The sequence below is a fragment of the Ranitomeya variabilis genome, chromosome 5, assembly GCF_051348905.1.
Source record: "Ranitomeya variabilis isolate aRanVar5 chromosome 5, aRanVar5.hap1, whole genome shotgun sequence".
Lineage (NCBI taxonomy): Eukaryota > Metazoa > Chordata > Amphibia > Anura > Dendrobatidae > Ranitomeya > Ranitomeya variabilis.
This window is the reverse complement of record NC_135236.1, coordinates 76,843,355-76,857,131: the sequence shown is the minus strand read 5'-3', so window position 1 is coordinate 76,857,131 and position 13,777 is coordinate 76,843,355. Positions and strand designations below refer to the sequence as shown.

The window sequence follows — 13,777 nt, the reverse complement described above, 5'->3', positions numbered from 1 at the left end:
AGATGTGCTCGATTGGATTCAGGTCGGGGGAACGGGCGGGCCAGTCCAGAGCATCAATGCCTTCATCATGCAGGAACTGCTGACACACTTCAGCCACATGAGGCCTAGCATTGTCATTCCTCAGAAGAAACCCAGGGCCAACCGCACCAGCATATGGTCTCACAATGTGTCTGAGGACCTCATCCCGGTACCTAATAGCAGTCAAGGTACCACTGGCTAGAACACGGAGGGCTGTGCGACACTACAAAAAACGCCACCCCACACCATTACTGACCCACTGGCAAACCGGTCATGCTGGGGGATATTGCAGGCAGCAGAACATTCTCCACAGAATCTCCAGACTGTCACATGTGCTCAGGGTGAACCTGCTTTCACCTGTTTAGAGCACAAGGAGCCATTGACGAACTTGAAAATCTTGGGTGTTCTCTGGCAAATGCCAATCGCCCAGCAAGTTGTTGGGCTGTAAGCACAACACCCACTTATGGATGTCGGGGCCTCATACCACCATCATGGAGTCTGTTTCTGACTGGTTGAGCAGACACAAAGATGTTAGTAGCCTGCTGGAGGTCATTTTACAAGGCTCTTGCAATGCTACTCCTGATCCTCCTTGCACAAAGGCTGAGGTAGCGGTCCTGCTGCTGGGTTGTTTTCCTCCTATGGCCCCTCCACATCTCCTGGTGTACTGGCCTGTCTCCTTGTATCTGCTCTATGCGCTGGACACTGTGCTGACAGACACAGCTATCCTTTTTGCCACAGCTAGCATTGATGTGCCATCCTGGATGAGCTGCACTACCAGGGAAACATCTGCGGGTTGTAGACACTGCCTCATGCTACTGTACAGTACATCTTAGGGTACATTTCCACTGCCGAGAGACAAATCGGTCCGTAATCTGGACCGAAAAAAGGGATGTAGCGTATGCGATTGTCATGCGAGTGTCATGCGAGTGTAATGCGAGTGCAATGCGATTTTTAATCGCACCATCCGTTTTACATCCGTATGACATCCGTATTACTGTCCGATTTGTACGCACCGGTGTCCTTTGAAAAGCCGGCAAATCAGTGCGGTGTACAGTAAAATCACACTGACAGGTTAGAATAGAGTAGATATATACACATATATATATGTATATATACCTATTCTATGTCAGTGAGACACCAATATATGTATATTTATATTTAATGCAGCGCAAGATATCATTAAAGCCGCTAATTCAATTACCGGCTTTTTCTTTCTCCTTCCCATACCCGACAGGATATGAGACATGGTTTACATACAGTAAACCATCTCATATCCCCCTTTTTTTGCATATTCCATACTACTAATTTTAGTAGTGTGTATGTGCAAAATTTCGGCGCTGTAGCTATTAAATTTAAGGGTTAAATCGCGGAAAAAATTGGCATGGGCTCCCGCGCAATTTTCTCCGCCAGAGTAGTAAAGCCAGTGACTGAGGGCAGATATTAATAGCCAGGAGAGGGTCCATGGTTATTGGCCCCCCCGTGGCTAAAAACATCTGCCCCCAGCCACCCCAGAAAAGGCACATCTGGAAGATGCGCCTATTCTGGCACTTGGCCACTCTCTTCCCACTCCCGTGTAGCGGTGGGATATGGGGTAATGAAGGGTTAATGCCACCTTGCTATTGTAAGGTGACATTAAGCCAGATTAATAATGGAGAGGCGTCAATTATGACACCTATCCATTATTAATCCAATAGTATGAAAGGGTTAAAAAAAACCACACACGATTAAAAAGTATTTTAATGAAATAAGCACACAGGTTGATTTAATATTTTATTGCTCTCTCAATCCATGTGATGACCCTCGCTTGGAAAAATAATAAACCAACAATATACATACCTTCAGATGACCTGTCACGTCCCACGAGGTAAATCCATCTGAAGGGGTTAAAATATTTTACAAGCAGGAGCCCTGCTATAATGCAGCTGTGCTCGTGCTTGTAAGCCCTGGGGAATGAAGGAAATGTAGGTCAATGACCTATAGTTACCTTCAGTCGCGGTGATGCGCCCCCTGGTGGATGCCCTCATATGACCTGGAGCGTGGGAAAAAGTTCCCAGGCTGCAGTTCATGAGAACATCCAGCAGGGGCGCATCACCGCGACTGAATGTAAGTATAGATCACTCTGCTTTCCTTTCAGCACCCGGGGATTACAGACACGAGCGAGTGCCTTAGCACAGCTCCTGCCTGTAATATTAGTTAACCCCTTCAGATGGATTACCTCGTGGGACGTGACAGTTTATCGGAGGGTATGTATATTGTGTGTTTATTATTTTGCCAAGCGAGGGTGTTGCTGATGGATTGAGAGAGCAATAAATTATTAAAACAACCTGTTTGTTTCTTTCATTAAAATACTTTTTAATCATGTGTGTGTGTGTTTTTTTTAACCCTTTCATACAATTGGATTAATAATGGATAGGTGTCATAATTGACGCCTCTCCATTATTAACCTGGCTTAATGTCACCTTACAATAGCAAGGTGGCATTAACCCTTCATTACCCCATATCCCACCGCTACAGGGAGTGGGAAGAGAGTGGCCAAGTGCCAGAATAGGCGCATCTTCCAGATGTGCCTTTTCTGGGGTGGCTGGGGGCAGATGTTTTTAGCCACGGGGGGGCCAATAACCATGGACCCTCTCCTGGCTATTAATATCTGCCCTCAGTCACTGGCTTTACTACTCTGGCGGAGAAAATTGCGCGGGAGCCCACGCCAATTTTTTCCGCGATTTAACCCTTAAATTTAATAGCTACAGCGCCGAAATTTTGCACATACACACTACTAACATTAGTAGTGTGGAATATGCGAAAAAAAGGGGGATATGAGATGGTTTACTGTATGTAAACCATGTCTCATATCCTGTCGGGTATGGGAAGGAGAAAGAAAAAGCCGGTAATTGAATTAGCGGCTTTAATGCTATCTTGCGCTGCATTAAATATAAATATACATATATAGGTGTCTCACTGATATATATATATATGTATATATACCTATTCTATGTGTATATATCTACTCTATTCTAACCTGTCAGTGTGATTTTACTGTACACCGCGCTGAATTACCGGCTTTTCAAAGGACACCGGTGCGTAAAAATCGGACAGTACTCGCATGGTGCGAGTGCTGTGCGATTTTTTTCTCGCACCCATTGACTTGCATTGGCGAGTCTCGTCCGAGAATCGCAGCAATACGCAGCTTGCTGCGATTTTTTTCTCAGTCCGATTTCGGCTGAGAAAAAAATCGCAAATGAAAAGACACCTATTGAATAACATTGGTCCGAGTGCAATCCGATTTTTTATCGGATTGCACTCATCTGTTTTCCTCGCCAGTGGAAATGAGCCCTAAGGGTGAGAACAAAGACAAAATGCAAAAGTGACCAAAGCAACAGCCATAAAGGATGAGAACGGACTAATGGTCTGTAGTCACCAACTGCAGAACCACTCCTTTATAGGGGTTGTCTTGCTAATTGCCTATAATTTATACTTGTTGTTTGTTACATTTGCAAAACAGAAAGAGAAACATTCAACCAGTGTCGCTTCATAACTGTACGGGTTGATTCCACAGTAGTGTGATTGACTTGGAGTTAAATTGTGTTGTTTAAGTGTTCCCTTAATATTTTTGAGTAGTGTACATATGTCTACATATCGTTCCAACATACTGCACTAACAAAAAATGAGTGAATTAGAGGAAAACAAAAAAATACATGAGTGAACTAGGACCCTACTCAAGTCAAAAAGACAAATCTGGCCTCTGCTGAGAGGTAAATATGACTACAAATGCCTTGTGAATCCACTAGACCGAAAAATGAGAGAATCCCTCTACACCCCCAGCCACCTCTTTTTTAAATACCTGAGGTGGAGCAGAAAAAGAGAGGAAGATTCATGCCTCATCTAACATTTTCTCTATGTTGCAAACTCTGTACAGAACGAAGTCCATGAATTTAAGGGTGATAGGTCGGATGAGAACTCGTCTAACATCACATTTAGTGACGTAATGTGCACACAGGGCTCGGCTGCCTGTAAACCATGACCCACATCATCTGCCCTGTGCCAAGGAAGGTGTGGGAGAAAGCCGAACCTCTGCTACATCGAAATCAGGGCTGAGCAGTCGTGTGTATATCTGCAGGACAATGGACTGTATAAATTACAGGTACATAAACCAGATATCCAGCAGGCATCCATTTATGCAGAGTGTGTCTATATATCACATATACAGTCATGCATGTTTTTAGGTAACCAAATACTTATTTTCCACCATAATTTGCAAAATAAATCTTGCCAAATCAGACAAGGTGATTTTCTGGATTTGTTTTCTCATTTTGACTCTCATAGTTGTGGTCTACCTATGATGTCAAATACAGGACTCTCTCATATTTTTAAGTGTGAGAACTTGCACAATTGGTGGCTGACTAAATACTTCTTTTCCCCACTGTACACACACATCCCCAATACAATACACATGTAATGGCCAGGGTATAATGCATACAGCCCTCCTCCCTGCAGTGTCTGCACATCACAGGGTATATATATATAATATACACACACTATGTATACATATATACACCCCTCCCCCTATACAGTACAGATAATGGCCGGTATACACCGCCTCCTCCCTGCAGTGTCCTCACATTACATGGGTATATATTATATACACACACTATGTATACATATATACACCCCTCCCCTATACAGTACAGATAATGGCCGGTATACACCACCTCCTCCCTGCAGTGTCCTCACATTACACAGGGTATATATTATACACACACACTATGTATACATATATACACCCCTCCCCCTATACAGTACAGATAATGGCCGGTATACACCACCTCCTCCCTGCAGTGTCCGTACATTACACAGGGTATATATTATATACACACACTATGTATACATATATACACCCCTCCCCTATACAGTACAGATAATGGCCGGTATACACCGCCTCCTCCCTGCAGTGTCTGCACATTACACAGGGTATATATTATATACACACACTATGTATACATATATACACCCCTCCCCTATACAGTACAGATAATGGCCGGTATACACCGCCTCCTCCCTGCAGTGTCTGCACATTACACAGGGTATATATTATATACACACACTATGTATACATATATACACCCCTCCCCCTATACAGTACAGATAATGGCCGGTATACACCGCCTCCTCCCTGCAGTGTCTGCACATTACACAGGGTATATATTATATACACACACTATGTATACATATATACACCCCTCCCCTATACAGTACAGATAATGGCCGGTATACACCGCCTCCTCCCTGCAGTGTCCGCACATTACACAGGGTATATATTATATACACACACTATGTATACATATATACACCCCTCCCCTATACAGTACAGATAATGGCCGGTATACACCGCCTCCTCCCTGCAGTGTCTGCACATTACACAGGGTATATATTATATACACACACTATGTATACATATATACACCCCTCCCCCTATACAGCACAGATAATGGCCGGTATACACCGCCTCCTCCCCGCAGTGTCCGCACATTACACAGGGTATATATTATATACACACACTATGTATACATATATACACCCCTCCCCTACACAGCACAGATAATGGCCGGTATACACCGCCTCCTCCCTGCAGTGTCTGCACATTACACAGGGTATATATTATATACACACACTATGTATACATATATACACCCCTCCCCTATACAGTACAGATAATGGCCGGTATACACCGCCTCCTCCCTGCAGTGTCCGCACATTACACAGGGTATATATTATATACACACACTATGTATACATATATACACCCCTCCCCTATACAGTACAGATAATGGCCGGTATACACCGCCTCCTCCCTGCAGTGTCTGCACATTACACAGGGTATATATTATATACACACACTATGTATACATATATACACCCCTCCCCCTATACAGCACAGATAATGGCCGGTATACACCGCCTCCTCCCCGCAGTGTCCGCACATTACACAGGGTATATATTATATACACACACTATGTATACATATATACACCCCTCCCCTATACAGTACAGATAATGGCCGGTATACACCGCCTCCTCCCTGCAGTGTCCGCACATTACACAGGGTATATATTATATACACACACTATGTATACATATATACACCCCTCCCCTATACAGTACAGATAATGGCCGGTATACACCGCCTCCTCCCTGCAGTGTCCGCACATTACACAGGGTATATATTATATACACACACTATGTATACATATATACACCCCTCCCCTATACAGTACAGATAATGGCCGGTATACACCGCCTCCTCCTGCCTGCACATTACACAGGGTATATATTATATACACACTATGTATACATATATACACCCCTCCCCTATACAGTACAGATAATGGCCGGTATACACCGCCTCCTCCCTGCAGTGTCCGCACATTACATGGGTATATATTATATACACACACTATGTATACATATATACACCCCTCCCCTATACAGTACAGATAATGGCCGGTATACACCACCTCCTCCCTGCAGTGTCCGCACATTACACAGGGTATATATTATATACACACTATGTATACATATATACACCCCTCCCCTATACAGTACAGATAATGGCCGGTATACACCGCCTCCTCCCTGCAGTGTCCGCACATTACATGGGTATATATTATATACACACACTATGTATACATATATACACCCCTCCCCTATACAGTACAGATAATTGCCGGTATACACCGCCTCCTCCCTGCAGTGTCCTCACATTACACAGGGTATATATTATATACACACTATGTATACATATATACACCCCTCCCCCTATACAGTACAGATAATGGCCGGTATACACCACCTCCTACCTGCAGTGTCCGCACATTACATGGGTATATATTATATACACAAACTATGTATACATATATACACCCCTCCCCTATACAGTACAGATAATGGCCGGTATACACCGCCTCCTCCCTGCAGTGTCCGCACATTACACAGGGTATATATTATATACACACACTATGTATACATATATACACCCCTCCCCTATACAGTACAGATAATGGCCGGTATACACCGCCTCCTCCCTGCAGTGTCCTCACATTACACAGGGTATATATTATATACACACTATGTATACATATATACACCCCTCCCCTATACAGTACAGATAATGGCCGGTATACACCACCTCCTACCTGCAGTGTCCTCACATTACACAGGGTATATATTATATACACACACTATGTATACATATATACACCCCTCCCCTATACAGTACAGATAATGGCCGGTATACACCGTCTCCTCCCTGCAGTGTCCGCACATTACACAGGGTATATATTATATACACACACTATGTATACATATATACACCCCTCCCCTATACAGTACAGATAATGGCCGGTATACACCGCCTCCTCCCTGCAGTGTCCTCACATTACACAGGGTATATATTATATACACACTATGTATACATATATACACCCCTCCCCTATACAGTACAGATAATGGCCGGTATATACCGCCTCCTCCCTGCAGTGTCCGCTCATTACACAGGGTATATATTATATACACACACTATGTATACATATATACACCCCTCCCCTATACAGTACAGATAATGGCCGGTATATACCGCCTCCTCCCTGCAGTGTCCGCTCATTACACAGGGTATATATTATATACACACACTATGTATACATATATACACCCCTCCCCTATACAGTACAGATAATGGCCGGTATACACCGCCTCCTCCCTGCAGTGTCCGCACATTACACAGGGTATATATTATATACACACACTATGTATACATATATACACCCCTCCCCTATACAGTACAGATAATGGCCGGTATACACCGCCTCCTCCCTGCAGTGTCTGCACATTACACAGGGTATATATTATATACACACTATGTATACATATATACACCCCTCCCCCTATACAGTACAGATAATGGCCGGTATACACCGCCTCCTCCCTGCAGTGTCCGCACATTACATGGGTATATATTATATACACACACTATGTATACATATATACACCCCTCCCCTATACAGTACAGATAATGGCCGGTATACACCGCCTCCTCCCTGCAGTGTCCGCACATTACACAGGGTATATATTATATACACACACTATGTATACATATATACACCCCTCCCCTATACAGTACAGATAATGGCCGGTATACACCGCCTCCTCCCTGCAGTGTCTGCACATTACACAGGGTATATATTATATACACACTATGTATACATATATACACCCCTCCCCTATACAGTACAGATAATGGCCGGTATACACCGCCTCCTCCCTGCAGTGTCCGCACATTACACAGGGTATATATTATATACACACACTATGTATACATATATACACCCCTCCCCCTATACAGTACAGATAATGGCCGGTATACACCGCCTCCTCCCCGCAGTGTCCGCACATTACACAGGGTATATATTATATACACACACTATGTATACATATATACACCCCTCCCCCTATACAGTACAGATAATGGCCGGTATACACCGCCTCCTCCCCGCAGTGTCCGCACATTACATGGGTATATATTATATACACACACTATGTATACATATATACACCCCTCCCCTATACAGTACAGATAATGGCCGGTATACACCGCCTCCTCCCTGCAGTGTCCGCACATTACACAGGGTATATATTATATACACACACTATGTATACATATATACACCCCTCCCCTATACAGTACAGATAATGGCCGGTATACACCGCCTCCTCCCTGCAGTGTCTGCACATTACACAGGGTATATATTATACACACACTATGTATACATATATACACCCCTCCCCTATACAGTACAGATAATGGCCGGTATACACCGCCTCCTCCCTGCAGTGTCTGCACATTACACAGGGTATATATTATATACACACACTATGTATACATATATACACCCCTCCCCTATACAGTACAGATAATGGCCGGTATACACCGCCTCCTCCCCGCAGTGTCCGCACATTACATGGGTATATATTATATACACACACTATGTATACATATATACACCCCTCCCCTATACAGTACAGATAATGGCCGGTATACACCGCCTCCTCCCTGCAGTGTCCGCACATTACACAGGGTATATATTATATACACACACTATGTATACATATATACACCCCTCCCCTATACAGTACAGATAATGGCCGGTATACACCGCCTCCTCCCTGCAGTGTCTGCACATTACACAGGGTATATATTATACACACACTATGTATACATATATACACCCCTCCCCCTATACAGTACAGATAATGGCCGGTATACACCGCCTCCTCCCTGCAGTGTCCGCACATTACACAGGGTATATATTATATACACACTATGTATACATATATACACCCCTCCCCTATACAGTACAGATAATGGCCGGTATACACCGCCTCCTCCCTGCAGTGTCCGCACATTACACAGGGTATATATTATATACACACACTATGTATACATATATACACCCCTCCCCTATACAGTACAGATAATGGCCGGTATACACCGCCTCCTCCCTGCAGTGTCCGCACATTACACAGGGTATATATTATATACACACACTATGTATACATATATACACCCCTCCCCCTATACAGTACAGATAATGGCCGGTATACACCGCCTCCTCCCTGCAGTGTCTGCACATTACACAGGGTATATATTATATACACACACTATGTATACATATATACACCCCTCCCCTATACAGTACAGATAATGGCCGGTATACACCGCCTCCTCCCTGCAGTGTCCGCACATTACACAGGGTATATATTATATACACACACTATGTATACATATATACACCCCTCCCCTATACAGTACAGATAATGGCCGGTATACACCGCCTCCTCCCTGCAGTGTCCGCACATTACACAGGGTATATATTATATACACACACTATGTATACATATATACACCCCTCCCCCTATACAGTACAGATAATGGCCGGTATACACCGCCTCCTCCCTGCAGTGTCTGCACATTACACAGGGTATATATTATATACACACACTATGTATACATATATACACCCCTCCCCTATACAGTACAGATAATGGCCGGTATACACCGCCTCCTCCCCGCAGTGTCCGCACATTACACAGGGTATATATTATATACACACTATGTATACATATATACACCCCTCCCCCTATACAGTACAGATAATGGCCGGTATACACCGCCTCCTCCCCGCAGTGTCCGCACATTATGTACACCGCCGTGCACACGCTGCGCCATCTCTCCATGTAATCTCACCCTCACATAGGCCCACCCCCCCGGGCCTCCTCTCCCACAAAATGGCGCCGGTTCGGGGCTGCTCTCCAGGCCCCCGGCTCCTCCTTCCCCGGTATTTCTCTCCGTACCTATTAAGTGTCCGGCGCACATGTAAGCAGCGGGGGAGCTCCTCGGTGAGGAGAAGCCGTCATCCTCACGCCGAGGGTGCGCCACCGGTGGCGGCTTTCCAACCCGTCCGACACACGGCCCGCCAAGGAGAACCGGCGTCACGAAAGTCGCGCAGCGGCGCTGGCCGGATACATAGCTCCAAACGTAAGTGCTCTATTCACGACGACGATCAGCGCTAATGGCGTAGCTACGACGGCTACGTGACGGATCAAAGGACTGGGCCGTCGCCGCAGCGAAGGAGGCTGGAAGCTGCGTCACGCTGGCGGCGTAAAGGTGCCGATTCACGAACGCGCTCGCCCTGTTTGCGGAAGTGACATCATGCGCAGCAGGAGCGTGGTGATGCAATTGAATGCAATTCCAGGCGCTGCGTATACGCTACAACAGCTACGCAAATTGCGTAAATTGTACAAGCGGCCAGCTACGCAACTAGCGCAAGCATCCTGCCCATCTTTATACAAAGTGTAGAAAGGGTTTTGTTTATTTTAGAAGTTTTAATAATATTGCTGGGACCAAGTATTTTACCCTCATTATCCAGTGTTTATGAAGAATTTGTCAGCATAATGAGATGACCATACGAGAGACATTCTGCCAACCGCCATGTAATGTGTATGTAAAAACAAGCAACATTGCAATCTACCTCTTACTAAAAATGCTCATTGTTACCATCATAGAAGATTTTATATTCTCTAGTAGTCTACAGCTTGTTGCCACGGTTACCGACTATCATAGATCTAAAGATGGCTGGATCCCACCAGTCTTTGACCCTGCAGAGTAAGCCTGGAAAAGCGCATTTGGCCATAGAGCGAACTGTCACTCATCAGGAGTGTTCTGCCCCCATGTAAGCAGGGAGATAGAGAGATGATGCTTTCCTGAAAACAACCCCTGTGGCCAAGTATATGATCCGTGGGGACAGGAAGAGGTGACCAAACAAGTGCACTGCCGGGAGCCATCTTGTCTTTGAAGACCTTAAGGGCTCCAACCCTCGTCCAGCCATCTGGGCCAAAGCCAAGAGCAGATGGTGAAATGGTCGGTCTGCATGGCTGCATCCATACAGGATGGAAATGCCGGGGGGTTTACAGTCAAAAAATCTGCATTGTATTTCAGTGGCAGCAAAGTGCATGAGACTTGGGAAAAGGTCGTCCCCCAGGAAACAGATTTCAGTCCCCGGCATATGAATTTATGTTGGGAATTGGTTCAGATAGTACGGCAATAATAAAAAGGTTAAAAAAAAACACATTTCCATGGCAACACTTCCCAGGCGGTGACAAGTTGTTTAAACACAGACTGCTGCAGCCAATCACAAAACCTCGTTATAGGAGAACAACCAGGAAAGCGTTGCCATGGAGAAGACTCTGCTGCTTCCCAACCAACCACGAACATACAACTGATCTAAGGGGTTTCCAATTCCAACATCCTTTTTATTTAATTTTTAATACGTTTTTGGTTTTTTTTGGTCGAGTTCTTATCAGTCTCTCTGCTGTTCTAGACTGGCATTTCTGGCTCTCAGGACTACAAATCCCACCAAGCCCAGGGCTGGCTTCTCAGCTACAGCCATGCCACGAGTTTTACTTTATCCCACTAGCTCCTGTCGCCGCTTTGTATCAGGCTCTAGTCCCATACATGGAGCAGAGGACAAGGCGTGGAATTGGAAACAATCACCGGCGCTAGGAAAAGATATGTCACCAGCACCATAGAGCGATTACAATTGATCTTTTGTGCATGTAGAAAGCCATAATAAAACAATTAAATCGGCTCTGGACAACCCCTTTAAATACTAAGTGCCCCCCCATCAAGGGCTCAACAATCCCAGATGCACAGGATGGACAGCATACCAACTTATAACACTGAGCACGGACCCCCACACAGATCCCCAAGCGCACAGACCCCCACACAGATCCCCAATCACACGGACCCCCACACAGATCCCCAATCACACGGACCCCCACACAGAGCCCCAGTCACACGGACCCCCACACAGAGCCCCAGTCACACGGACCCCCACACAGAGCCCCAGTCACACGGACCCCCACACAGATCACCAAACACACGGATCCCCAATCACACAGACCCCCACACAGATTCCCAAGCACACGGACCCCCACACAGATTCCCAAGCACACGGAACCCCACACAGATCCCCAAGCACACGGACCCCCACACAGATCACCAAACACACGGACCCCCACACAGATCCCCAATCACACAGACCCCTACACAGATCCCTAATCACACAGACCCCCACACAGATCCCCAGTCACACAGACCCCCACACAGATAACCAAACACACAGACCCCCACACAGACCCCCCATCGCACAGACAGGAGCTGCAGGATGTGGAACCCTCACAGCAGCTATAAGAGATGTGTCTTCTGTAACCGGCACACAAACATGGCAAGATGTGGCTTTAAGGTCTACAGTGGGTCTGCCACCACATTCCAAGACATAAGTTGCATGTTAGACCTGACAAGGCTGATGTACTTACCGTGTAACCCTTTTGAGAAAGTTTTCTTGCATGATGTCTAAGTCCAATGTCAAATTTATATTGTTAGCCAGAGGGGGGAAAAAAAGAAAAACTATATACTTCTGCCCAAAAATGACATAGGTATTCAAGGAGTAATCATCCTTCGGGTTAGCCAATGACCGTTTGCAGCTTTCAGGGCACAGCGGATCCTTCTTCAGGCAGGTTTCCAAATGAATGACAGAGGACAACATTTAAGAGACATAACAGGAGATTTCTACACAGGAGGCCTTCTGGGGGAGGTGGGAACTGTGTCCATGTAAGGACAGGTGTTACATTGGGCCCCATTGTCTAAGAATTTTACATACATCCTTATCAGTGTAAGTCCCCAGATTTTCCTCTGTCATCAGTAAACAGATCTTTCAGTATTGAGACATTTAAATCTGTTTGATTCTTTGGATTATCTTTAGAAGGCATCTCCCCAGGCATAAATGTCCCATTGTATGTTCTCTTAGGTGTTGTCCTCTGTCTCTGCCATTCATTTGTAAACCAGCCTGAAGGAGTCGCTGTGACCTGAAAGATGCAAATGTAATTCTGCTGATTAGTCAATAAATGTGTCACTCCTACAATATGGCTGCCATTTTTGGGAATACAATTACTTACAATCAACCGGCCTAATTGTCAAAACTATTCTTTTTAATTTGATGATTTTACAGCCATTTTAACACAGATTGGTTTAAGTCCATCTGTCTCATCAGGAATAAGAGATCAATGTAATGTATGCAGTTTATATTGAGAAGCTGGTAAATCTGATCTGACAATTGTTTTTTGAAAGAAGAAAACTTGCAACTTTAAAATG

At 45.0% G+C, this 13,777-nt stretch overlaps 1 protein-coding gene across 5 annotated transcripts in view; it reads right to left on the bottom strand.

Moving 5' to 3' along the window:
• The window catches only part of BRD4 (bromodomain containing 4), a 63,718-nt gene that overhangs the window by 39,237 nt on the left and 10,704 nt on the right, over positions 1 to 13,777 (bottom strand). Inside the window, exon 1 of one of the 5 annotated variants that reach the window (XM_077262306.1) lies at positions 10,420 to 10,559. The exons of the other annotated variants lie outside the window; for them this stretch is intronic. The gene's annotated coding sequence lies outside the window, so the exon portion shown is untranslated. Of the gene's footprint in view, positions 1 to 10,419; positions 10,560 to 13,777 lie in introns of those variants that run through there. 5 annotated transcript variants of the gene reach the window in all.